The 24,893-nt window shown below is 43.3% G+C and overlaps 1 long non-coding RNA gene across 1 annotated transcript; it reads right to left on the bottom strand.

Moving 5' to 3' along the window:
• On the bottom strand, window positions 2,305-24,814 carry LOC110397199. The gene is made up of 3 exons (XR_002437612.1): window positions 23,640-24,814; window positions 23,236-23,314; window positions 2,305-3,136 (listed from the first exon to the last, which is right to left on the bottom strand). It is a non-coding gene; the product is annotated as an uncharacterized LOC110397199 (long non-coding RNA).

The following is a 24,893-nucleotide window of genomic DNA, read 5'->3' as shown; positions in this document are numbered from 1 at the left end:
ATCCAGGTGCCCTGAAATGCTGCACGTTCACAATGAATTTTGCTGATGCTGCTTTTATTCTTTCAGTTATCTATGGCACACTCTGATAGCTGGCACCTTCTACATGTACAGTATTTTTAGAAAGCACACTTTATACTTACACTTACATCTGTCATCAGGAGACCTATGGCCAACATCTTATTTATGCTACTGTACTCTGACACATTGTCAGGCCCACATTTCATCTGAAGTTTGATGTTACATTGAAGGTCACGTCTTCGGTAGCATTTTGACAAGCACTCTTCTAAAGCAGGTTCTGAACGTTGATCCCACTAAACTTCAAGTGCACTGTCTAGGGAAGGAGCTACCACCACCTTGACACTGCAGCAGCATCAGAAGGGCAAGTGAAGGAAAGAGCTCTCTATCAAATAGCCAGATGCAGTGGGAAGGGCTAGATGAGCATCCCCGTGAGGATCTAGAGCCGAGAGAGAGTTTGAAGCATTTATCAGGACTGATGGGACTTAAAGCCTTCTTTTGAATTAAAACCGCATTTTAAAAGCTCCGCAGGAAAAAAAATCCTTTGGGAAAGTCACACAAGATTTGTTAGTTTTAAGAAGTTAACATCCTCTTCTCTATAGAACGTGCAGTTGTCCACAGAAATCTTACAAGAGACATAGCCAGGAAGAGGAGAAACAGCCTCATCCATATTCTTCCCACAGTGAGATGCGTCTCTTTTCCTGCAGTCACCACAGTGAAACTGCTTTCTTACACCCTACCAAAACTAGGTAAACACAGAGCAGAGCAATCTTTGACCATTTCATAGAATATTCCCAGCTGGAAGGGACCCACCCATGAGGATCACTGAATCCAACTCCTGGCTCCACATGGCACCACCCAAAATCCAAACCCAGTGTCTGAGAGCACTGTCCAAATGCCCCTTGAACTCCAGAACTGGGGCCATGCCACTGCCAATCTCTAATTGTTTTAGGTCCAAGTTTGGTCCCTTTGCAATTCCCATTAAATGCAATGAGCAGCTGTGCTGGATCCCTCCAGCACCTGCACGTGGCAAACCAAGTCCCCTCTCCACACATGCCTTCAGCATTCAACTCTAATGGACAGGTTTTCCCCATTTTCTAGACAACAAAATGTTTAGGTGGTGGCAAACCAGGAAAAAAAGGGGAATATTAAAGCTGAGCATAAAAACTTCATTAGAAATTGTTACAACTGGTGCTCCTGCACCCTTAGACTTCACAGGTGGGAGGAAATCACATCACTGCTGCACCAGGTGGGACACCATGAATTACTGCCATTTTATGACGCCATATGACATCTTATGAGACAACACAGATGACATCATGCCCCTGAGAGGATCATATTTTCACTGATTTCTTTGCCTGCTTTGAAAGGCCAAACTACAAAAATATTTGCTTGGAAGAGATGTCATGGGAGAGAGGGTCAGAATGTCTGCCTGGATTAAAGCCTGGCTTTCCCTGCAGCTGGAAACCCTTCTTGAAGTGGAATTGCATCATGCCAGAAAATAAGCACAAGGGGACTGAAAGGGCAGGACATCAATTTACCAACTGGAATCTCATTAAGAATTTACAAGGTGGGCAGAAGTAATTGTCCTCATTTGCTGTATTGCATTTCACAGCTACATTACGTCTCAAAATACTTAGAAAACTGCACCAATGCTATGAATCCAAGTGCTCAAAGTTGCTTTGATGGGTGAATGAAGGCAACCTTGTCCATTATAACAGATTCTTTAACTATATGGTACCATACTGTTTTTTTTGTTTTTCCCTGGCCTGTGCTCTGTTCAACAAGGAGTTATTGAAGTATACCTTCTCCTCCCACACCCTGTGTTTCCTAGATCTCAGTGACCAAATGGTGCCACCGTTCATTCACAGCACCCCGCAGCTGGCCTTGGAAGCCAGATTTAGGGAGACGTGAGCACCCGAGAGGAGATACCTGCCTCAGAGCTGCAGAGGGCCACCAGCATGGTGCATAGCAGAGGATGCAGAGACCCAGGTCATCCCACCAGTCTCTGCAGCTGCTTTCTAGCAACAAAGGACAAAGGCTCAGCCCACTCCAGAGCCAGTGTACAAAGTGCTCAAGTCCCTCTTCCCTACTCATTCCTTGCTCATCTCAGTTCTTTTTCAAGTCTCAGCTTTGCCCTCATGTACTCTGTACCCCTCCCAGCCCCTCTGTTTCCTCCAAGCAACTTGCTCCAATGTTGTCATCCTTCTCCTGTTATGTCCCAGTCTCAGAATTTTTCCCCCCCCCCAAGGTTCTTGCTCCCAGGCTACCTCCACCAGTCTTTGCCCCTTTTGAATTTACACTCAGGCTATAAGCTTTGGCCTATAAAAGGAGAAATCAAGGATCATTGTTTCGTGTTGCCTTTTTGAAGGACCTTTCCTTAGATAATATGGCAGGCACGGACAGCTGCAGCTGTCCCTCAGCCAGCACTACACGAAATAGCCTACCCTTCACCCTCTAAGTCTCACATGGGGGATATCCAGTAAGCTGCCATCCCTCCAAGTCACCGCCAATAATAGGTGCAGCATATTCCATGTCCTGAGGCACTGCACACGAGGGTCTACCTTCAGCACAAGATCTGGGGCCATGCCCAGCTGTTCCTGGACCAGAGTGGTTCCTGTTTTAGAAGCATCAGTGAGCACTACTGTGGACTGCAGCAGCTGCAGCATTGTCTGTGGGAGCTGAGCTGGGCACCGGTGGGCATAATTAGCATCACTCAGAGCACAGTGCCCTTGCACAGCACAGCAAATGTGAGGGACATGCTGGGTGAATGCTTATCATTTGGGAAACCTACCCCTACACAGAATCTCAGTTTTCTATCTTGTTTATATGGCACATTTCACCCAAGAAGCACAGGAAATACTGCCTTTCCAACTCACTGCTTTTAAACATCTCCATTTCTGCAAAACAGCCGTGAAGGATTCTTTCTGGCCTGGACAAGTCCACACATCAGCTTTGAATCCATGGGCGCTATACAAAGGAAGCAGTTGAAGATTTATAAAAGCATTTAACTGCTTTTAATCTACACTGAGTGTCCAGGTCTTGGGTCTTCCGTCTTGCTGCACTCAGTTTCTGTATGCTTGTAGGAACAGAAGATCTCATTTCCTCCAAGCAGTCTCATCTGCAGGTGGGAACAGAAAAGCAAGAACCTCCACAATGAAACTGTTCACATTGTTTTTTTTCCTACTAGTTACTCTTTCCCCAAGATCAACTTCAACTGGAGGTTTGATTTACATAGCATACTCTCTAGGTAGGAGCAGGCAGTGATGTTACCTCCTCTATCTATATTTTGAAAGGAAAAAGTAAAAAAGTACAGAAGTACAATGTAAAAGTTCACTGTTGCAAGAGTGACCTATCTCCACCAATATATTTAATATTCAGCCTCAGCTGAGAGCCAACTGGCACAAAGGCACAGGTAACAGAAGTGTCCTTCCAGGTGCTTCCCTCCTTACCTACACTTTGTTACCAGAGCTTACAAACACTGCACCTGCCATTTCTAAAAAGTGGTAGAGGAAATCTTATAATAAACCCAGCTATTGCATTACAACCCATGTGGCATGCAGCAAAGAACTGCAGAAAGCCCCCAGTGACAGATTGCTGGGTTATAAATAGGTGCAGGGTTGACATAGCTGGAGTGACTTGTAGCTGTAGAGCAGCCCTCCAAATTAGTGACATTTATGATGTTTCTCACTGCAGCTGGCTTGCTGGCTGCCCAATAACTGGATCTGCACAGCTTCCCTCCAAGCACCAGTACCAGGCACGGCCGGCCCAGGAAACCTAATGGAACATCTGAGAGCAGAACTGCAGCAAGACAGGTGAGGAAAATGACTTTATAAATCTGCTAAAATAGGGGTTCTCTTCTGCCTGATGAGCTGCTTCTAGCAGCCTGGGGGCTTGGAGGCATGCAGTACAGCACGCTGTTGAACCTTCTTTGGGCACTCTCACCTCAACAAGCACACACCAAATGAACTAACATTCATTATTTAACTAAGTTAACACTCAGTTAAATAAAATTAAATCAAAAAAATAACTTTGAAAGAACAATTTAAAGCAGCTTGTATTTGCTGCGAAACAACGGCAAGCCAGCAGATGGCTGACAGATTAGCTGAAGAAAGGCAATCTGCACTTTTTCAAGCCTTATGTAATACAACTTCATAATCTGGCAGAGGTTTTTAAATACTTTCCCAGCTCCAAGAGCTAGGAATAGTGCTTTCCCTTCCCAGGATGCATCCTTTCAGGTGTCTCCAAAGCCAGTTCTCTGGCCGGGGTTGAGCACAAGGAGGTGTTGGCAGGGAACACATCAGGAGCAAAGACCTGAAGATGCCTATCTTTGTCCAAAGCAAGTAGAGTTGAATGCAAAGGGACAAATATGACTAAATCCTCTTGAAAATCCTACCAGAAATCTACAGCTAAGCTAAGGTCAAAGCGACTTCATCAAGGAGAGGAGCCACCAGAAGCAAGACTGATGGGCCTCATCTTTCTGGCAAAGCCACAGTATGAAATAGTTGAGACCCAGCACCAGCCCAGGAGCCCCACACAGGGCCTGCAGCTGAACCTGCACAGGCTCTTGTGCTCCCTGTGGCTGCAGGGACTCTCCAGCCAAAGCTTAGTCACCATTACGGTTTTGAATAATGTTACAGAAAATGTAAGCGTGTCACTACTGGGTCTGTAACATATGTAGAAGAATGATGTTTTGCAGCATTCACCAAAACAGGAAGAAACTGCATCCAGTTACTAGAAACAATAGGAGTTCATACTCCTATGGTAACGGAAAGTCTCAGATGGGATTTAGTCACATTACACTTAGTCCAAGCTTTATCTTTCTGGCTAAATCCATTTCTTTATAATCCTTGAACCCATAAAATCAATTGCTAAAAAACATGCCAAATATATTCTTTCTTTAAAGAAAGCCTTTCTTAGAGATTTAATTTTCACATAAGGTCATAGAATGTTTCGGATTAGAAGGGACCGTGGATCACCTACAGTCCAACCCCCTGCTATGGGCATGAACCCATAGGACTGCAGGCATCTCCCATACCACTATGGATGCAGACACTGCAAAATGAAGGTGAGAGTACTCAGTCTCTTTGGGACTATGTGCCTTACTGAACAAGGTAATGACATATTGTAGGAGCCTTTAGGCACCCTAGAAATTTCTATCATTTTAAGTCACTACAGATCACATCATCCACATGTGGCCTGACATCCCTCTTTTTTTTTTCCCCCCATTTTTAATTACCCAAATTCTTTCCTTTGTGTCCCTTCTATAGTGGGATGTGCCCTACTACACAGAACGCATCTTAAAAATAAAAAAAATATGTATTAGTTTCGCAAGTAGTCAAATACTAAAGAGGCTGCAAACCAGGTCAATCTAGCTTCTAGCAGATACATTGTGCTACTTAATGCAGCCTTTTCTCTTTTTCTTGCTTTTAACATCCCTTTAAAACATCAAAATCACTTCTCTGTACCCTCCTTGCCCATGGGCTCAAATACCCAACTCTCTCCTTTTCACTTACTGCTAGTATCCTATCCCCAGAAAATGTTTTTCCTATCCATGGACCCATTGCTTTCAGCTTCCTGCTCAGCTGTTGGCCAACTGGCCCAGGAGTTGGGCACACCATACATCACATTACATCAGCAAGCTGCTGAAGCCAATGCACAAACAGTCTTCAGAAGACCTTAAACACCCATTGGAGAGCTGACAAGCTTGCAGTATTAACTGCAGGTCTAAAAATACCTCCCCAGGAATTCCGAATACATGGCATAGCCATTAGGACTTTCGACTTCCAATGAAGCCAAAAGATGTTTTTAGCTTTAAAAAAGATCTTTAAGAAAGGTCTGATCTCATGAAAGTTTTCAAAGAAGTCTTCTGGCAGTTTTTGCTGCTACTGAAGGGCTTTAGATTAAGTTTCATACAGAAGACAAGAATAGAAATACAGAAAACAAAACCCAGCCCTTTTCACAGAAATCACTAGGTGCTGCAGATGTTACAGGAGTTGTCCCTCAGCAGTCAACTCCTCACTGAAATCCTGTGAGTACGACAAAACTGACAGTGATCTGGGATTGGGAAGCATGGAAGTATCACACAAAGTAATTTCTGGAAATGCTAGGACTGAGCAGAGGAAGCTTTGCATCCTGACCTCCCCACAGCCAGCAGCAATGCCTGCTAGCAGCCAAGTACATCCTGCTGTTGCTGGTCTTTTCTCCTTGTAGCTTGTGACAAAGAAGCTCTTGGTAGCATGAGGAGCTGAAGATACCTAGACTGCCGGGTATACACTGGGTTAGAAAAATCCCTTTTTTTCTAATTCTGCTACTCATCTCCTGTCTGAAGATGGTCATCCTGTGACTCTGCTTCTTTGTTGGTACCATTTCTCGTCTTTCCTGAAAATGTGAAGTACTGATAAAAGAATGCAATGAGAGCAAGTGGGCTGCTAACAGAAACTAATACCAGGAAGGGAGATGTAGTAAATATTTCTTTCGTTACTATTTGTTTCATTGTTTTTAAACAAATCTCACATATCTAGAAAGCAATGCAAAAAGGCTGAAGGAGAATTGTTATCTTAATCAGCTGCTGAAATATTTAGCTAGCAAAAGCAGTTTTTTTTTCAGCAGTGATTCTTTCTAGCATATCAGTGAAATCTTCAGCAGACAGGCCCCAGTGAATAGTCAGCATCAAATATACAAATTTATAATCATTAGGGTCTCGGGCAACGCAGGTTGGAAATTTTCTGTCAGCTCCTGCAACCAAATGTCATAATGTTCTGTATGGGGAAAACAGCTAAAAATAAAGAAATATCAAAGCTGAGAAGACTGCTTTACGCTCTTTGGACATTGTTTTGATGCATTTGAGTGCTCTGGAAGTAAGGTTTATAAATTATAGATGTTATTGGGAACTACATGTAAATACTGCAAGACAGAAGCAGGTTATTAGAGAGAATGTAGTGAATAAAGAAAGATGGAAAATTATTTCAGACAGCCTAGGGAAAACAGCAAAGACTGCTCTTGGCTACTACTGTTCATACAGAGAAGTTTTAATTGGAAGAAGTAGCTTTTTCTGTCAAGTACAGAACTATGTTGTCACTGACACCCCAGCAACAAACACAAATACATGAGTCAATACTACGAAAAATACAGGGAAAATTAATGAATTATCTCCCACATATCTCCAAACCATGCCAGTGAGCAAGGCAATGAGCTCCCCAAGCATCTGTCTCTAACACAGCTTTCTCATTAGGCATTATGGACAGAATTTCAGCACGAGGAACTTATTTTGGAGATGTCAACCTGCCAGAAGCGTAAGTTGGCCATAATTTTAAATCATCAACAGCAATCTCAACCATTTCCTGACTTGAAAACACCGTATCTTGACTTGATCTGGCAGATAGCAAGTAAACGCAAAGCTAGAACAGAAACCAAATGGTTACTTCAATGCATGAGAGCATGCTTTAGCTATTCATTTTGAACATGACAAATAGAGTCCAAATCACTAATCTATTTCCTGCCATGTCATACAGTTAAGAACATTTGACAGTAAGAGAAAACCATAAAAATGATAACTCGTATTTTTATGTTTAATAGCATTTTATTATATAACCTAGAAATGAAGATGCCACATTCCAAGAAAGCCTTCAGTGATTATAAAATCATTTGGCTTAAAGAGGAAAAGCAAGCAAACATATGATTGAAACAAGAAGCTCAAACTAAAATACTTTGCCAAGGGTGAAGTTAATAATCAGTAATATAAATGTAAACACAAAGTAAGAGAAGGTTGAAAAAACCGGAATTTAGCACAATAAAGAGGACTGGATATGAGCACTCTATTCTAGAAGAAAAGCAAGTGATACAGAACCAGAGTTAGCAGCAGTCCTGAAGGAATTGCAGGAGTATTCAACAGATATTTCAGTGCTACAGAAATAGGTAAAAACATGTATGTGTTGCATATGGAGATGAAATACTCTTATTTTTATAACAGAAGAGCGTTCAATGGAAGCTAATGCAGAGTCAAGTTTTAAAAGAGATGTCCAGAGGATTATTTAGATCCCTGAGGGTGAATCTTCTACTCCTTGAATGCTGGGGAAGTTCTAGGAGAGGACAAGAATGTCTGCGTTGTACTAAAGAAGTCAAAATTAGACCAAGACAAAAGAATGGCTGATGTGAAGCTTCATAACAGAGTTGACAGAGTGTTTTTCACTCTCCTGCAGTTCCTCAGATCACTAGCTGCACTCCTAAATAACAGATTGTTTCCAAACACACGATTTTAGTGGGACACTGTAAGAATCAGCCCTCACCTTCCATTATTTACTGCTTTTTTTTTTTTTTTTTTAAATCAGTGACCTCAAAGCACAAACAAGTACTCTGGATCAAGGGTTACAAACAAGACAGGGATTTGAAGACTAGGAAGTAATGAGGGCAGTCTTTAATGCATGAGGGTCTGAACTGCTGGTTAGCCGAGAGCAGGAAAGTAGCTCCTGCTCCAAGAGAACCATTTGGTTCTGTTCTCCTGAGTGGGGAATTCATTCAGGCCACGCTCCCCTGGAAACCAGCAATTTTTAGAAAACACTAATGTTTAGGGCAACTATTAAGCCACTGTGACGTACTATGGCCAATAAACTTGAAGTGCGCAGACAGGAGAATATCAGGAAGCGAAACGACTGCTCACTTTGCTTTGTTGCAGCTACACTTGTGCCCCATTCTGGTATCCACATGTCTAGAAAGCAGCTGAAAATTATAAAAGGATTGGTGAATAATGAAAAGAGTAGAAATGAGGGATGTAAGCAATTCAGTCTATTTAATTTATGGAAAAGAACATTAAAATGTTTTCATCACAGTTTAATCATCAGCTTTCACAACTGCCGTAACTAATCACTCAAATTCAGCAACCAAAAGCATATCAAGAACCAGCTGATGCAAGAGGAAGCTAGGAAAACTCACTCTAGAAATAAAAGACAAAGCAAGAGGAGAACAGCTAATCATGGAGATCACACATCCCATACCTTGTGACAGATCAGCCCTGGAAATCTTAGAGCAAAAATGAAAAGCAGCATCTGAAAGCTATGCTCCAGATCAGCGGTGCATTACCACTCCTCCTGGGGAGCTGCCATGAGAATTACAACACAAGAGCTGATCATGTATGAATTCTCCAAACAAATTCTGTTCGAAACTGCAATTTAAAATTGGAAGATAATATAGACTCCCAAGAATAGGTGCTTTTAATCTGTTTTGAGGTTTCTGTGCTATGGCATGCCTTCACAGCATCTCCTTATGGATACATCTTTGTGTGCCTGTTATGCTGATTGCTTAAGGAGTGGTCTCTTGAACCAAATATTGAATTCTAAAGTTGATTTCTGCTGGTTCCAACTCCTCTTTAGCAACAACATCTGAAAAGGCCAAGGCAAAAGAAAATGATGAACTGACACAGACCTTAGAAATGGACTTTTAACTGGTCTTTGATATGTTTTGAGAATACACAGAACAAGTTTTCAGAAGTACAGTAGGCTTCTTTTTCTGAAGAGGGCTGCATGTCTACAGCTACTCTCAAGTGAATTCATGGTCTACAGCTGGTCGTAAAATTAGGCCATGAACTGTGCTGGTCACAGTACTCGAGCTGTCACCTCTTGCTCTACAGAGGAGTTGGCCACGTAACACCATGCTATTAAGCTGTTCAGAGTTTGTCCCCAAATGTTCATAAAACACACTGCACAGCTCATGAATTATCAAGAAGTTACTGAAAACTCTTATCTCATTGACTCAGTCATTCAAATTTAAGCACGCAATGTTCAAATGGAAATAACTTGGAAACAATGCCCTCTTTGAAAGATGAAAGGCAAAGCAGGTCATGATAAATACAACAGTAAGATAAATTTTCACTGAAGCAGTTGTCTTATTCAAACACCAGACTAGCAAAACGAAGCCAGAGGTAAGTTCTGGCAGAGAGATGGAAAGGAAGACCACATTATTTTGTCAGAAACATGCACGAGATACAGAAAAATAAATTTGCAGCAGACCATATTACAGTATGACTTCTAGAGGGAAACTTGTGGTGCCCAATGTATTTATTGTTGTCTCTTATCTATGATATGCCCCAACGTGACGATGAAAAGAGTCATTTCATTTTGGAGCCTGAGGAAATGCTACAGATGCTTATCAAACTTCACGAATAACTGTTCCTGTTGTTAACTGCAGTTGTTCTAGAGAAGGGGTAAATAAAGTACCACATATGAGGGAAAGGACTCATCAGCAGTCCTCTACAATTGGAACAGCTCTGAGAAAGGGACACTGGAAAGAGAATACACTTTTTAATTCCAGTTGCACATTGCCTGGATTCAGTTAAGTCAGGAGCCAGAAAACACACAGAAGAAAACAGTTGCGTGAGTAGTTAAGTAAAGCCTGGGCACTGCCAGGGAAGACAAAGTTTCAGTTTAACTGTCATGGATTGAAGGCCTTCTCCCCAGCCCATGGTAGCCCTATGCCCCAGCCACAGCTGACACCTCTTCGGTTTTCTCAGAATTCCTCTGCTATGAAAATAAAATATGGAGGTTGCTATTTTATATCTGCTATATATCTTCTGATAGTTCAAGGGAACTAAATGCCATTTCAGCAAATGGCAAATACAATGGTCAGCAGAAAAAAAAAAGTAAAATAAAAAGCTTGTGTCTCTACATACAGCTTCACTTAATGCCTTTTGAAATCAATGTAAAGCCTTGCATTGATGGCAGCAAGCTTTCAGATTTGTACCACTGTAAATATAAATTCAAGCTTTCCAGTAGCAGAACTCATGTAATAAATCACATTTTTGATGTACAGTACAATCAGACTTTCTTTTGATCATCCATACCTATCTCCTTACGCAGGTTTAAAGTGCATTACAAAGGGCAGCAAGCATCATCAGCTTCAATTTACAAGCGAGAAAGGAGAGGCAGGAGAAGGCAGAATGATTCGCTAAGCTGCATAATACGTCAGCACAGAGATGAGAACATAGTGCACACTTCCTGATACCCAACAAGGGCCTTATCTAGTAAGTCACACTGATAGAGGATCTAGATTATCACAGAGATATCAAAACAATCCTCTCTATCTTCCCAAACAAAGCTTTCAGAAGGAATGAGCTCCAAAAGCTTTGAGCAGAATTTCCAGTTGATACGGAGGTTTAAAAAATAAAAGTGACTGACCAAGGAAATAAGTAAAAATGAAATGGCACAGAATCCCTGTGATGGCCCTGTGTGGCCTCTGCATCATCTGAGTCCAGGCTCAGGTCCATAGCAAAGTCTCATACACAAGCCTACCTTTAACTGAGAAAAGGTCTATGGGAGATAAAATTTGGAGATTCTCAGTTTCTTTCTCCTCCTCAACCTGGACTCCCCAACCAGACAACACCTTCCTTTACATCCCCATTATGCCCCTTTCTTGCTGTTTGGACCATGCCCATGCCTCATGGCATGATATCCCAGGAGGCAGTGGCCCAGTTGCAGCCAGTTGGCATTGAAGTTTCCAGAGGCAAACAAGAAGTCAGAGCAGGCAGGGGCTCTGCGCACAGCCTTCCCTGTTCCCCACAGTGGGGTCAGCCATCTTTGTTCAGCTCCCCTAGCAGTTAGAGCTGCCTTTTTGGGCTTACCTGCCTGTTGGCCTGCTCCTTGATCACAAAAATCCTGCCTTTGGGCTAGTCAACTATGGTGCCGTGCTGCACCCCATCTCATACGGTGCCCTGCATATCTTCACAGCAGGAAGAAAAATAAGGAATAAATCTATTAAAAAAAATCTAGCCTCACAGATGAGATTCTTCATATTTGTTTTGAAACACAATGCTATGTGCTGACCTTTTGGTGCATGGGTAGAGAAAGGAGGAAAGTCATCAGTTCACATTATGTCAAGCAATCACATAATTACTCAGTAAAAATAAAAAAAAAAAGAAAATCAGGTCACTACAAAGAGAGAACCTAATATTTAACACATCGTTTCCCCTGCTCTAAACCTCCAGCAGTTAGTCCTTTGCAAGTAGCTTGATTTCCCTAAATGTCAATAGACAGCGTGAAGATAGCAATATCAGATTGGCTGCCAGAAATCCTTGTTGTTTATGCTGAGAAAAGTCTGATTAATTAATCAGCCTTTTTTTTTTTTAAGCATAGAAGTGGGGGCAAAAGCAGAGATAAAGAGCCACTCCAGAAGACTCAGTAAGGAAGTGCTATTTTTACTATAAAAGAGTGGCTCACAGTGCAGCACTCAGTCAGAAGGACTTAAAAAGTGTTTTCTATTTCTGTTAGTGGAGCAGTCAGTTTGGGAAGCTGGAGCTCACTGCTTTTTGTGTATCAGCAACAAGCCTATTTATGTAAGCTGCCAAGTGTTAATACACACAAAATCACAGAGCGCACGGTTTGTAAACAGGCAGACAATGCCAGAGAGCCAGTAATACAAACATACACATTTCATCTCTGTGAGAGGAACGGGGAACACAGCGCGCTGAGCTACCTGAACTTTGCGTGCACAAGGCAGACCCGAAGCTGCCAGATCAATGTTCTGCGGGATGCACTTGTGCACATCAGTGTGACATTACATGGCAGCCTGGATTAGCCTCAAGTGCTCACTCTTACCTGTTTCTGCCGTGGCGTGCTACAGCTTGTGTCCTTCCAACCCCTCATCCAGCCCTAGCATCCCACCTGTGTCTATGTGAGACTGCCCTCATCTTGTGGCCATCACTATGGCCTTTTTAGCATCTCCTTTGCCATGGGAGGTACACAACAAAAAGGTAAGATTTTGCCCATGGGCGTGGGACATTCTACACCATGCAATGCATATATTTCCACACACCAATGAAAGAGAAGCCAAGCATTCTTGTGTGGCACAAGACACATACCACTGGCCACGCTACCATGACATCCCCTTGTCTCCAGAGATTAGCTAGGGTGCTGTTATGTTTAATCTTAAAATCCAGCTCTTCCTCTAGATGAATGGGAATCATCTAAGGAGAACACAAGCAACTGCTTTCCCCTGTCAGAAGAATGACTTGGCATGTGTTCTTTTTCTCCTCCCCCTCCCCTAAAGTCAGGAATTCTCAGTGGGGAAAACCTTTAGCACCCTACTGACATTGCTTCTTCTTAGGCCTTACTGTCCCATAGGATTATTGCTGGAAACTTCTCTAGCTGCTACCAGCATTCCCACCTGCATCCACGTGGGCTCTATCTCCAACACCACTGGGCAAGCCCAGAGCACAGAGCTCCCACTGTCCCAGGCAGGACATTCCCACTATCTAACGGATAAACAGTTTTTCCATTAAAAAAAATAAGGCATCTGTATTTATTTGCAGCAGCACTTTCATAGGGCTGCCTGGAGCAATATTAGGACTACATCTCTGTGGAATTTACTCATCATACATAAAATAGATACGTTCTTCTCCTGAGACTCTTTAACAGGGTTGGGGGCAAATAGGGCTGAGACTGCACTTCTTTATGGTGAGGTGGGACACGGAGCTCTGCCTACCAGAAAGGCTCAAGAACCACTACCATAACAGGCTGCAATTTAATGCCACATGCTAGGATTTAATGCTGTATCCCCTTCGTACATGTACTTGGAGTTGGTTTTATGTAAGTAAGCACAGAAAAACCTCACTCATTCTTACGTCACTAACCCACACACATTTGACTTCTCACTGGTAAGGCTTCATTAACTTCCTACAATACAACAGTGTTTACTAATATACACAAAGCCACGCACAGACCTCTGTAGGTACCTGGAGCCTTTAATCTTTGATAGCTACTATATATAACTGGATCCCTATGCACAGGCAGATCTAGGGGCACTGCATCTTTTTCCCCGCGATACATTTTAGTGATGACAATGAAATAAAAGCTCCTTAGTTGTCTGAGGGCATCACATCTCTTTTCCTGTATTGTTGAAGCTCAAATATTTTTTACAAATCAACATGTAGTGTTTTAACACATTTTGGGAGTGAAGTCTTTGCATCCTTGTGCATTCACTGCTCTTGGAAAGACAGCTCAGTCTCCTTTGCTTTTCCATCACTCCCTCCATCCACAAATACTCCAGATGCATCGAGTAACTCACTCACTGTTTTCTCACAGCTGCCTCCTGTCCACTGTGAGAACATACTTTTAAGAAAGAGAAATCTTTGTGGAGGTGAGGGAACCCAAATGCACAAAGTGCAGTACCCCTTGATCAGCAAGAGTCCCACATAACCCCCACGTCAGATCAACTGAGTTGTACGTGGGGACTTGGTAAGCTTCCACCTCGTGAGGCAATGGATGTGCTTTAATGACCCTAAAGAGTGTCTGCATAGGCAGAAAAAAAAAATAATTAGTTGCTAAACCTTTCCCAGGAACCACATTGCCCTCAGACTTAGTGATGTCATCTGCTGGTCGCTGGCTTTTGAGGGTCTTCCTACCAACAACTGATTCTGGGAAAGCTGGTTTTTTTTTTGTCATTCATAGGCACATCATTCTCAAAGCCACATGGTAACGTCCACTGAGTTCGAAGCTCCTGTACCTCAAGAATACTATCATGTTATTTAAAACTCCCAGTGACCACAGATGCCTCATTCCTCCTTTATTGGGTGCTACAAGACTCCAGTTCTCCCTTGCTATCAGTAGTCCTAGACAAACATTCCCACCGAACACACCAAAACAGAAATATCTACCAGCAGGTTTCCAAACATTATTGCCCCTGAAAAAATGTTACTGTTGGTGGTATCCTGAGGGCAAAAGCTCACAGTTACATCAGTGTGAACCAGAACAATTATCACAGTATTTAGTGCAGATGTTTTTGGGTACAGTGCAGACATCCTGGGCTCAAGCTCATTCACAAATGCTGAATAACTGCATCAACGCATCCTTTTATCTGGTAGAAATTCTCATTCCCAACTGCTTGCCCTCACTGTTGTCAATAAAACTGCTCCCTCTTGTGCAAGCCCAGCTCTAATCCACGGCCTCCTGACCAATTCCCTCTCTTCACAATCACCCATGGACAGACGTGAAGAAGGGACTTGGTTCTTACTATCCAGAAAGCTACTTTCAAAACAATTTAAGTTTGCTTCATTCAAGATATTTACTTTACCTTTCTCACCCAAATTTTGTGCCACTCAGTTCTGCCTGGAGGCAGTTACTGTGGTCTGGGTTTGTTTTAGGATTTATGAAAACACTTCTATAGATTTTGGCAGCAAATTTGTTTGTTATTTTTATATAACACTCAGTGCAAATGATCACTGAGGGTGTTATTGCCAAAGAATTTCCTCCAGGTTGGCAACAGCATTATATTAACTTAGAATAAATAAAAGGAAAGGTAGCTCAGTTTCCCTGCCTACGCACACAGACTAGGAACAACAATGCCTTTAAATGAAAGCTATGCAGACTGATCCTCCACTCATGAAATTGCTCACATATTAAAGAATGATTTGTTTTGTTTTAAACTGAGAACCGCAGGCTCCAACCTACGACCGCATTTTCCTGATGCTGAAATCCATTCACAAGCAAGTGATGCATTTCACAGCTGTCTCTCAGCTTTTGGAACCTACTTGTCAGAACTGGGTTTGAATAAGTGACCTGATGGTGATTAGGAAAAATTTATTCTCAGAAAGAAATGGTGGGGCATAGTGGGGATGAGATGGTGGTTGGACATAATGATCTTAGTGGTCTTTTCCAACTTTAATGATTCTGTGACAATGCAGATGGGCTTATCCCATCATCCTTCTGCTGAGCCATCTGAGCTCCAGAAGCCAGAGTCGACACTCAAAGCCAAATCAGTTTCTCAAGTAGAAACTTAAAGTCCATGCTTTCCGTTTGGAAGGGAAGAGAGCACAGGAACATGGATCTTCAGGGCTGGAAATTTTCAGGTCATAATCATAGAAGTAAGGAACGAGATGTATTTCTTTGCAACTTAGAAGGTAATTTAAGTTATTCATTCAAACTTCAAAACTCAGTGTTGCTATTGGGATCACAGTATAGCATTAATATAAAAAAACTTAATACAATTAAGGTTAAAAAGAAAGTGTATTAATAAAATAACTACATTTAATGATTATCCCCTTCTTTGGATTAAAAAATCCTTAAAGAATTACAGAATAAGCTTGAAATAAAATTAGTCAATCAGGCAGCAAGTATGCAGTTTGGATGACAGAAAGCAGGCTAGTGAATTGTTTGTGGAAGGTTATTGCTGTGGTATTCAACCTCAGGGTCAGCTAAGGAGAAGATGATGAAGGAGTAAAGCTGAGCAAGATAAACAGTATGAAGTACCAGCAGAGGGAAAAATAATGCTGTTGGTGGACTGAGGAGGGTCAGACTGTAAGCACGAGCCACGGTCTGCACCATCTGTGCAGAAAGGGATGGAGCAAGCAAGCGATAAATAAACTGGTGCTAAACATGACACAACTTAAAATCTAGATTTATAAGTAGACACTTTTAAATATGTACACAAATTTTGGCTTGAACTGCCAAAATTAGTAATTTTAAAAGCATGGGTACAGAGATACAGACTTATTCTGTAATCATTCCAACATTGTGGTTTCGATAACTAGACTGGAATTTGAACTCTTGCTGATTTATTTTCTGGGTTAAAGTGGGGCTGATAAGAAAGGAAAGAAGGACTTTTTTTTTTTCCTCTCAGAAATACTGCATTCTGGCTGGAACAGAGTAATCGAGTATTCAAAAGTTAGAAGGCAGGGAACAGAGGGAAACCTAAGGAAAAAGGGAAAAAAGATTTTTCCTTACAAATGATCTCCAGATTTCCTTTCCACATCAGTCCCAAGACAGTAAAAAGAAAAGAAAATAGGAACTCCAACACCTGGATGTTAGACGGGGAGCTATAAAAACATCACCCTTTCTCACTAACTAGCCTATGCCACGCTAAATAGTCAGATAAGACCTAAGGGGAGTTCTCTGATAAATCATACAAATACACCTTTCTTGAGGTTACTATTTAAAAGTGAGCAGAAAATCCAGGTCACAAAGGTTGTTCATCTTTCACTTTCTTAAAGGAATTACTCAAGCTGCTAATTGTAAGGAGAGCTTTGAGGAAATTAAGTTGCCAGCATTGTGATCATGGGTCCGGAAAACTGTTCATAGCAACTTTCAAGAACAAGAGATAAATTCCTGTAAAACAATTCAAAGTAGACAATCCTAGCTTCATCCATGCAAAACCAAAAGTAGGGGAGCACACTTCTGGCAAACAGGACATTACATTCTGAAATTTACATTTTTCCACTAATATTTCTCCTAAAGTTACTTTGGATTCTACTTTTTACCTCATCAGTAAAATTAAAAGTTCCTTGGCAGCTACTCTGAAAGCAACATGCATGCGCTCTTTAAAGAAAAAAAGCATATATATATCTGAATTCCCAAGATATTTAAATCCCTTTTTGGCGTATCATTTTTACTTCTCTGCAGGAAGAGTTTAATCATAGTTACAAACCATCTTGTTCTTGACCCAGCATAATTAAGGACAGAGGCACAGGGGCCATACAACTGAAAGAAAACCAGGATATTTTTCCCAAAGATGGATTAAATGCTCTAAGTTATGAGATACACATGTTACACACTTATCATTTGCCTGATATTCTGACACACCTTGATTCCCGACTAGTAGCTTGCAATAGGTAAAATACGCTTTCATCCAAGCTTGGAAAAAGCACGACACTTGAGGCACAAGGATTTTGGCACAGCCAAGAGGTGGGGGAACTGAGCTGAACAAGTCAGTCACAGTCACAATGAAGCCTTTGGCTTCCAAGCACACAAACTTTCATACTCCCTGCCTCTTGGATTACTCTTTGGTAATTCAGAGCGCAACACTGACTTCAGTTGCGTAACATTATTTCACAAACACATATATGTTCTTGCTCACATTAATAAGCATTCCTATCCTGTTACCATATGCAATGTCAAACACTCTTTAGATACTTTCAGGACAGATGCAGAAGCACATCAGCATTTGCATTTTAGGGCACAGCTCCTCTTCAAGGACCACAGCCTAAGTTCTTCCATCCACACTTCGTGCAAAGGAGCACTGAGCCCTGAAACATGAGTAATTCCCTCCCAACATTTTATAGGTGTATATAGATCATACTTTAGCACATAGAGGTCTGCTGCCACAGAAAGACAACCAGAAACAAGGAAACCTCTCTTAACAGTGTCACATGAGATCCCAGATCAGGGACAGCATCCCCCTGATGCAACCCCTCTGCTGGCTGGTGGCTCTGGGAAAGAAGCTGAAGGAGCTTGTGGCCCTCAGAGCAGGAACATGGCATTGCTACAGACATAAAACTGCCCTTGGAAGCACGGTATGTTCTTGGTGTTAGCTTGGAGCTGATGGGTTCGAGGGGGGCCGAGCTGAGTTGTACCCTCAGATGCAGTCCAAAGATATGCCAAGAGTCAGTATCAAAGTGTGAGTCAGTATTTTTGAAGCTCTCGTGACTACAAGTAGAATTTCATCTTCACACTAAGACCCAGCCCAGGGACACACATCCATTTAATCTCTCTTTGCAGACACGTAGTCTTCGCAGATGTTAACAATAGTTTTGCTCTACCTGACAGGTGCAGTGACAGCAGCCTTGCAAGTGATGTCAGCCATAAGCATGGACACAACAAGAGTACAGGCTTCCTTTAACTATCACCCATGCTGCAGAACCAGCTGCCCAAAGACAAGCTCTACCAACAGAGCATAGGAGCCTCCTTCTTTCTCCCACCAAAGTCAGGCTGGGCCAGAACCTTCTCTGAGCTGGCTCCAACCACTTAGAAGTCTGTGAAACAAGACAATTATGCAAAGCTCCTCCCTCCACTCAGATTTACAGTTTGCAATAGTTGCTATCTGAGAGTATGACATTCTCCAGGAGATACTGTCACTACCCACTGGAAGAAACACCTTCCTTTCAAAAACTGCCAGCACATCAAAAATGGTTGACTTGCAAAACTGAAGAGTTTTGACAAGAGTCAAAGCTTTTCTTTCCAACAGCAACTTTATTTCATTTTAGATACATATTCAGAACATCAAGTCCTTTCTTGGAATGAAGAACTGAAAGGTTTCATTGCTGAAAAGGTCAAAGAGAAGTAATCTGACCTTATCAAAAGGGCTTTTCAGTTATTTCCTAAACAAAACTTTATTAGAATTATGTATTTCAGCAATTCCCTTGCTGCTAATGAAATGAATCATTTTCCTAAAAAAAAGTAATGATTATCATTTTCCTACAGAAAGTGGAAAAAAATCAAAACATCATCCCAGAATTTTCCATCAGATCAAGTTAGAAGAGAATTATCTACAAACAGAAGGGAAACAGAGTCAATCAACCTCAGCTGAACACAAAGGGGTGCTTAGCCTTGACACCCACCTGGCATGGAAAATTTTAGTCCAGAATAGCTGAAGTTCAGCAAAGTTATGAGGAACTGAAACCTGAGCTTTCTCATAATGAGTGCACTGACAATGCAACAAGACTGATGAAGTCAGCAGGATAATGATGAAGTACCCATGGCTCCTCCTTGAGGCAACAGAACCAAACCTTCATGGCAAAAGGGTTGCATGGAAGTCTAGAAAGTTTCCAGGTGGGCAAAGCTGCCGATGGGTTGGAAGTCCAGTACTGGGATGCCTACTGGACCCAACTGTCTGACCAGCAGTAACAGCTAACTCTGGCTCTCACTGGCAAGCTGAAAGCTCCAGGAGGAGCTCAAACCACTGGACATGCACAAAACATCTCCAGATCTCTCTGTATGTATCATATCAGCACTAGGGCTCAGGAGACTTCATTATTTTTTCCCCCAGCTCTACCAGCAGAATAACAAGAGGCAGCCGTATTTCAGAACACTGATTTTTTTTTTCCCTCCCAGGTGGACACCCGCATGTCACCTTATTTCAGGCCTCTCCACTGCCCAGAGACAGGGACTGCAGTGGAATTTTAGCTATGTAGAAACTCCCTATCCAGGTCACTCTGAAACAGGCCAATGATATCAAAGCCCTGGGTGAAAAAAGATTTTTGTTTTGCTGTACCCAGCTCACAGCATCCTTTTCTTTCCCTGGCTCGCAGCTCACCCCAAGAAGCCCAGCTATCAATTCCTGACATCTCACCACACAGCAGAGGCCCCGCATCATATCGAAGCCCAAGGGAGTTATTTCTTCACTTCTGCATCCAGTTTTCCCTATGCATTTCTTCCACTGCTTCAGCACCTCTCCACCCTCCGATCATTAAGTTTGTCATCTTAACAATGAAAAAGGAAGCAAAGAGGAATACCATCTCCAACTGAAATAGAAAAGAGAATTTTAATAGGTAGAAAACTTATTCTATGGTTGCAGGCTGTGCACCTGTAGTGCTCCTAAAAGGATCTTTCAGCCAAATACGTAGAATAGGAGAGGCTAAAGAAGCTAACTGTCTATAGAGTATCTCTTTGGAATCTCACAGTAATCCAGAACTCCTTTTGCCCAGTTTCCCCATACTGCAATCTGTCAGAGCAAGGGTTGTGTATGTCATGATTCCTCCACTTCCTCATGTACAGTGCACAGTCATCTTAGCAAAAGCAAGGCAAAGGTAGCAGAAGCTCATTTACTTAATTCCCCAGCAGCTTATCAAGACAAATCCAGCCCAGTCATCCTGGGAATGCAGCTGAGAGGGACATAAGAGCCTGGCTTGCTAGAAACAGCTCTTCCCAAGGTGTTGGGTGGGAAAGGCCTGGCTCTGCAGAAGCCCATGCTGAGCCAGGCTGGTGCATATCAAGTGGTTGCAGCTGGCCCATCCCCACCCAGCTGCACATAATAGACGATGCTGCTGTCTTCCTCAGCATTCAAAGCCAGTAGGATGTAAGCAATTAAAATGAAAAAAATAGACAAAAAATATTCCTAGCCTTCAGCAGGCATTAGCCTGCCCCAGAAACCAATCTGCCTGCACAATACAGAGTAATTTAGACTGAATTACCATTTAGCAGCCAAAACATCAGCACCACTGCACCTGTACTGGCCCCATCTCTGCAGTCCCTGTCCTTGCATAGCTTCCTTCCATCACATAGCATCCACCATCAGCTGACCCAGCCCTGCTCCTGCCACAAGCATCTGGTTCAGTTTTCAGAAGTTTACATGGTCTCCTGAGAGAAAATTTCTGCAAACACAGATTTAACTGGAGTCATTGAGGACAGCAAGAAAACAGGTTTTGCTCATTAGCAGTGCTAGCTGTAGCCTCCAGAAACACTTTGTGCAGGTGCCCAAGAAGAAAGCTAAAAAGAGAAAAGAACAACACAGCACAGAGTCTTTGCACAGCAAGGCCCTGCCAGCACCTGTCGGGCTTGTACCCCAGTCATCTCCTAGAGCACACAGCACTGCAAGTCCTGGGCCATCCCTGCTGTCCAAGGCAGCCCAGCCAAACAGAGTCCCTGCCAGGCTGTGCTGGATCTCATCTTGTCCAAATACGTCAAAAACAGGAGCCCAGGGTGGGATGTAGGTTTGCTGAGATCAGGGCTATTCTGGTGCAGACGAGCTATGTGCTGCTGATAGGGAGGATTAATGAGCCAGGCTGCTCATCCGTTGCAATTAGAAACAACACTACAGCTATTCTGGTGCCATTTCTCTGCTGAGAACTTGGGCTGCTTATCAGCACCTTCCCTTTACGTATCTCCATGTAATCACAGCTACATTAAACACAGGATGGCAAACTGGCAGCAACGCTGTTGGCACACATTGCACTGTGCCTAGAGCTAAAATGCAAAGGGCCATTTGCAGGTGCTCATGCAGTAGTAAAAGGGGTTTAGAGAAAGGCACTAATAAGACCTCTGTGTCACTTAACTGGAGCAAAAATTGCTCGGTGCATACAGTAGAAACAAGCACGTTGGGGACCAAGTTTGCCTTGACTTCAAGGAGGAGGAGCTCAGCTAGTGAAATTTCGGCCAACTGCAACATTTTTCAGCAATCAGTGGAAGTTTTAAGAAACAGATTATTGGCATTAGTAAAGCACGAGAAGCCCTGGGTCCTTGGCTCTCTGTTTCTCATTCTGCTCCGTGACCAAACACATCTCTGACCAACAAAACAAGAGGAACATCACCTCTGTAAAAGTTGGTTACTCACCTTCTGCTTCCACAGGGTTTTTTATACACATAGGCACATCTTAAGGTCAGAGAAGAAATCCTGAAGAATCCTAATGCCATGCATTGCAACCATACCATGCTTTATACAGAACTGTAATCATTTCATCTGCCTAGACTGAAAAATCTATATATTTGTGACTGCGCACCAACAGGCATAAAAAATGCAAAGGAACAACCAAGCTCTTATTGCAGGCTTTCTGAGACGCACAACACAGGCAGGAACTCAGCTGAGTCAGATGGCAGCAGCCCATCCACTGCCTGCAAATTCCCACTGACAATACCAGGGACACCACCCCAGAGCAGCTAGAGAACAGCACAGGTAGAACGTTCCTTAGCACCTTCCTAACTCCCACTGAAAGCCAATCGCTACAAGATACTATCAGGAGCTGCAAAATATTTGGTCTCAGGTGTCAGAGTATTAGGAGACAGGGCCAAGCAAACTGAGGCACATGCATAGCACTATTCCTGAGCTGCATGCATTCACAAGAGCTCTCAGATGGTTGCTACCAGGGCCAAAGCTCTATACAGGACTGCTAGATAAACCTTTGAAAACAAACACCTCTAGGCAATTCCTCGATCAAGCTGCCAGTACCTCACCATTTTTCATTCCAGCATCCTCTTCCATCACCCCAATGAACTTTACAAGTGATCAGAACATGTTCTCAGGGCAGCTTCTACTATAACTCTGCTAGAAGCTGTACACCTAAACATGCCTTAGAACAAGACCTTACAAACCCAGTGGCTCTCTACTCAAGAGCCCTTGCATCACAGACAACCTCTGTCCATCCTTATAGCAGCTGACCACAGCACTCTGCGATCTTCTCCAAATGCTCTACTGTGTGCCAAAAGCGCAACCTGACACGAAAACCTCAAGTGCCAGACAGCTCCTTCACCTCTCCATGACAAATAAATCTTCACGATAAACCCATGCTCTCTTACATCACATCTTATATATAGACAATCAAAGGAGCTAAGGTACAGCAAGAAATGTAAAGTCAAGCACATGAGTCAAATTACATTTAACCTCTCGCTTAGTACTTTCAGCTGGTAGAAATAGTTTATATTTCAGTGTTTTAATTTTACTCCCTAATTCATATCAATTCCCTTAAATATTTCTTGCTGTACCAAACACTCCCTATCACAGATACAGCCGCAGTTATCGCTAGGAACCAACCTTCAAGTCGTCTTCCCTTGTCCTCGAGATGAAGCCAATCCTAAGGCAGGAGCTCACTGCAATAATCCAATATCACTGCCTGGGAACACAACAAACAGGAGAGAAACTCCTGATGACAGGCCTAAGCCTGACTGAGTCTAACAAAACTCAACACAAGCTCAGACTTCCTGAGACCAGGGACTGTACTTCTGTAGACTCCAACATGCTGTCTTCACAAAGGCACAAAAAGACCAGCCACTGACTCACCAGCAGGTTTTCTGCATCTCACACTGATTAGGTTCAGCTGCAGCTCATTACACACCTGCCAGGCTTCCCCACCCTAGAGAACATGAGCTAGAGAGACCTGCACGCTGCTCAGCAAGTGCTTGCAATGTGTAATTGCTCCACCTCACAACATCCCTTACCTAATACGCGGGTAGCTCCAAGCAGGGGTTGCTGCAGGCCTTAGTCTCTGGCCTTTCAGGGAGAGATGCTGCCTGAACAATCCTCAAATCAAACCAGGAGACCTTCAGCCTGCCTGAAGACATGCAGGGCCCCTTAAGAGGAAGGCAGTCCCTCAGCAGGTGTGGTGCTCAGCTGAGCAAGCTGACCAACATTACCCCCCACCGGCAGGAGGTCCCAGGGGGCTGGGAGCACCATGACTCCTCCCACTGCCAGCAGAATGCCCAGGCGTGCTCTGTGCAATCCATGGCTTTCCTATCAGCTCCTGATGTCAGGCTGTGCTCCCGCTGTTGTAAACCTGGTGTTGGTCAACACCTCTGTACCTACAGGAGGGCAAACGCACCACAGGAAAATAGACACCTGCTAATGAGCCAGCCATTAGCCACTCCTAATCTCTGATTGCCTCCTTAACTCTGCCAAGAGATGATTTCTTTCTGTCCTCCCCACTGAACCTCCTTTCCCCAGGAGAAGCCTGCTGGGAGCACGCAGCCCTGCTGCCACCAGTCAGGCCTTGAGGCCTAGGTGCTCCCAGCCTGCTGGGCACTTTCCTATCCACCTCACAGCTCCTGTCTTGGCCCTGTTAGCTCCTAGGAGTGCTTTTGAACCTTCCCACAAGCACTGGCTAGCAGACCTTGTGAGGATACAAGACACTGCCTCCACAACTGTCCCAGTGTGAAGCACTCATAGGCTACATCTGCCAAGTGGGTGGGACAGGAACCTCGGACTTGTCTTCTCCCCGAAGGAAATGGAAGGCAGGATCAAGGCACCAGCAAACAGTAACAAAGGGGAAGACTCGTCTTGAATTTAGTCTTCCTTTGTTCCCCTCAGGCTTAGGACTGCCATATCCTAGGTTGCGTACTCCACTTACTCAGTGGAACTCCAGCATTATCATGCAGATCCTACTGTCAGTAGCACAGGCTGCTTAGTTCTCAGCTAGCCCCACTGCTCTTTCCAAAAGGCCTCCCTTCCTCTGACTCACCAAGCTGCATGCAGCAAAGAGCTTTTCTAACCTCCTCTCTGCCTGCTAACAACTTGACCCAGGTGCAGCCATCTGCAGTTCATGCAGAACAGCTGAAAAAGGCTGAGCCCAATGGCAAAGGAAGGAGATTGTCTTTAGGGAGGGATGTCTTTCCCACTGCAGCATGCTCTCCTCAACTCGCAGCAGCTGGAGCTCAGGAGGGTTTGCTGCCTGGGTAATGCCCCCCACCAAGGGCCTC

This window comes from Numida meleagris, chromosome 3 (genome assembly GCF_002078875.1).
Source record: "Numida meleagris isolate 19003 breed g44 Domestic line chromosome 3, NumMel1.0, whole genome shotgun sequence".
Taxonomy (NCBI): Eukaryota; Metazoa; Chordata; class Aves; order Galliformes; family Numididae; genus Numida; species Numida meleagris.
The sequence above is the reverse complement of the archived record's forward strand: the minus strand, read 5'-3'. Positions and strand labels throughout refer to the sequence as shown.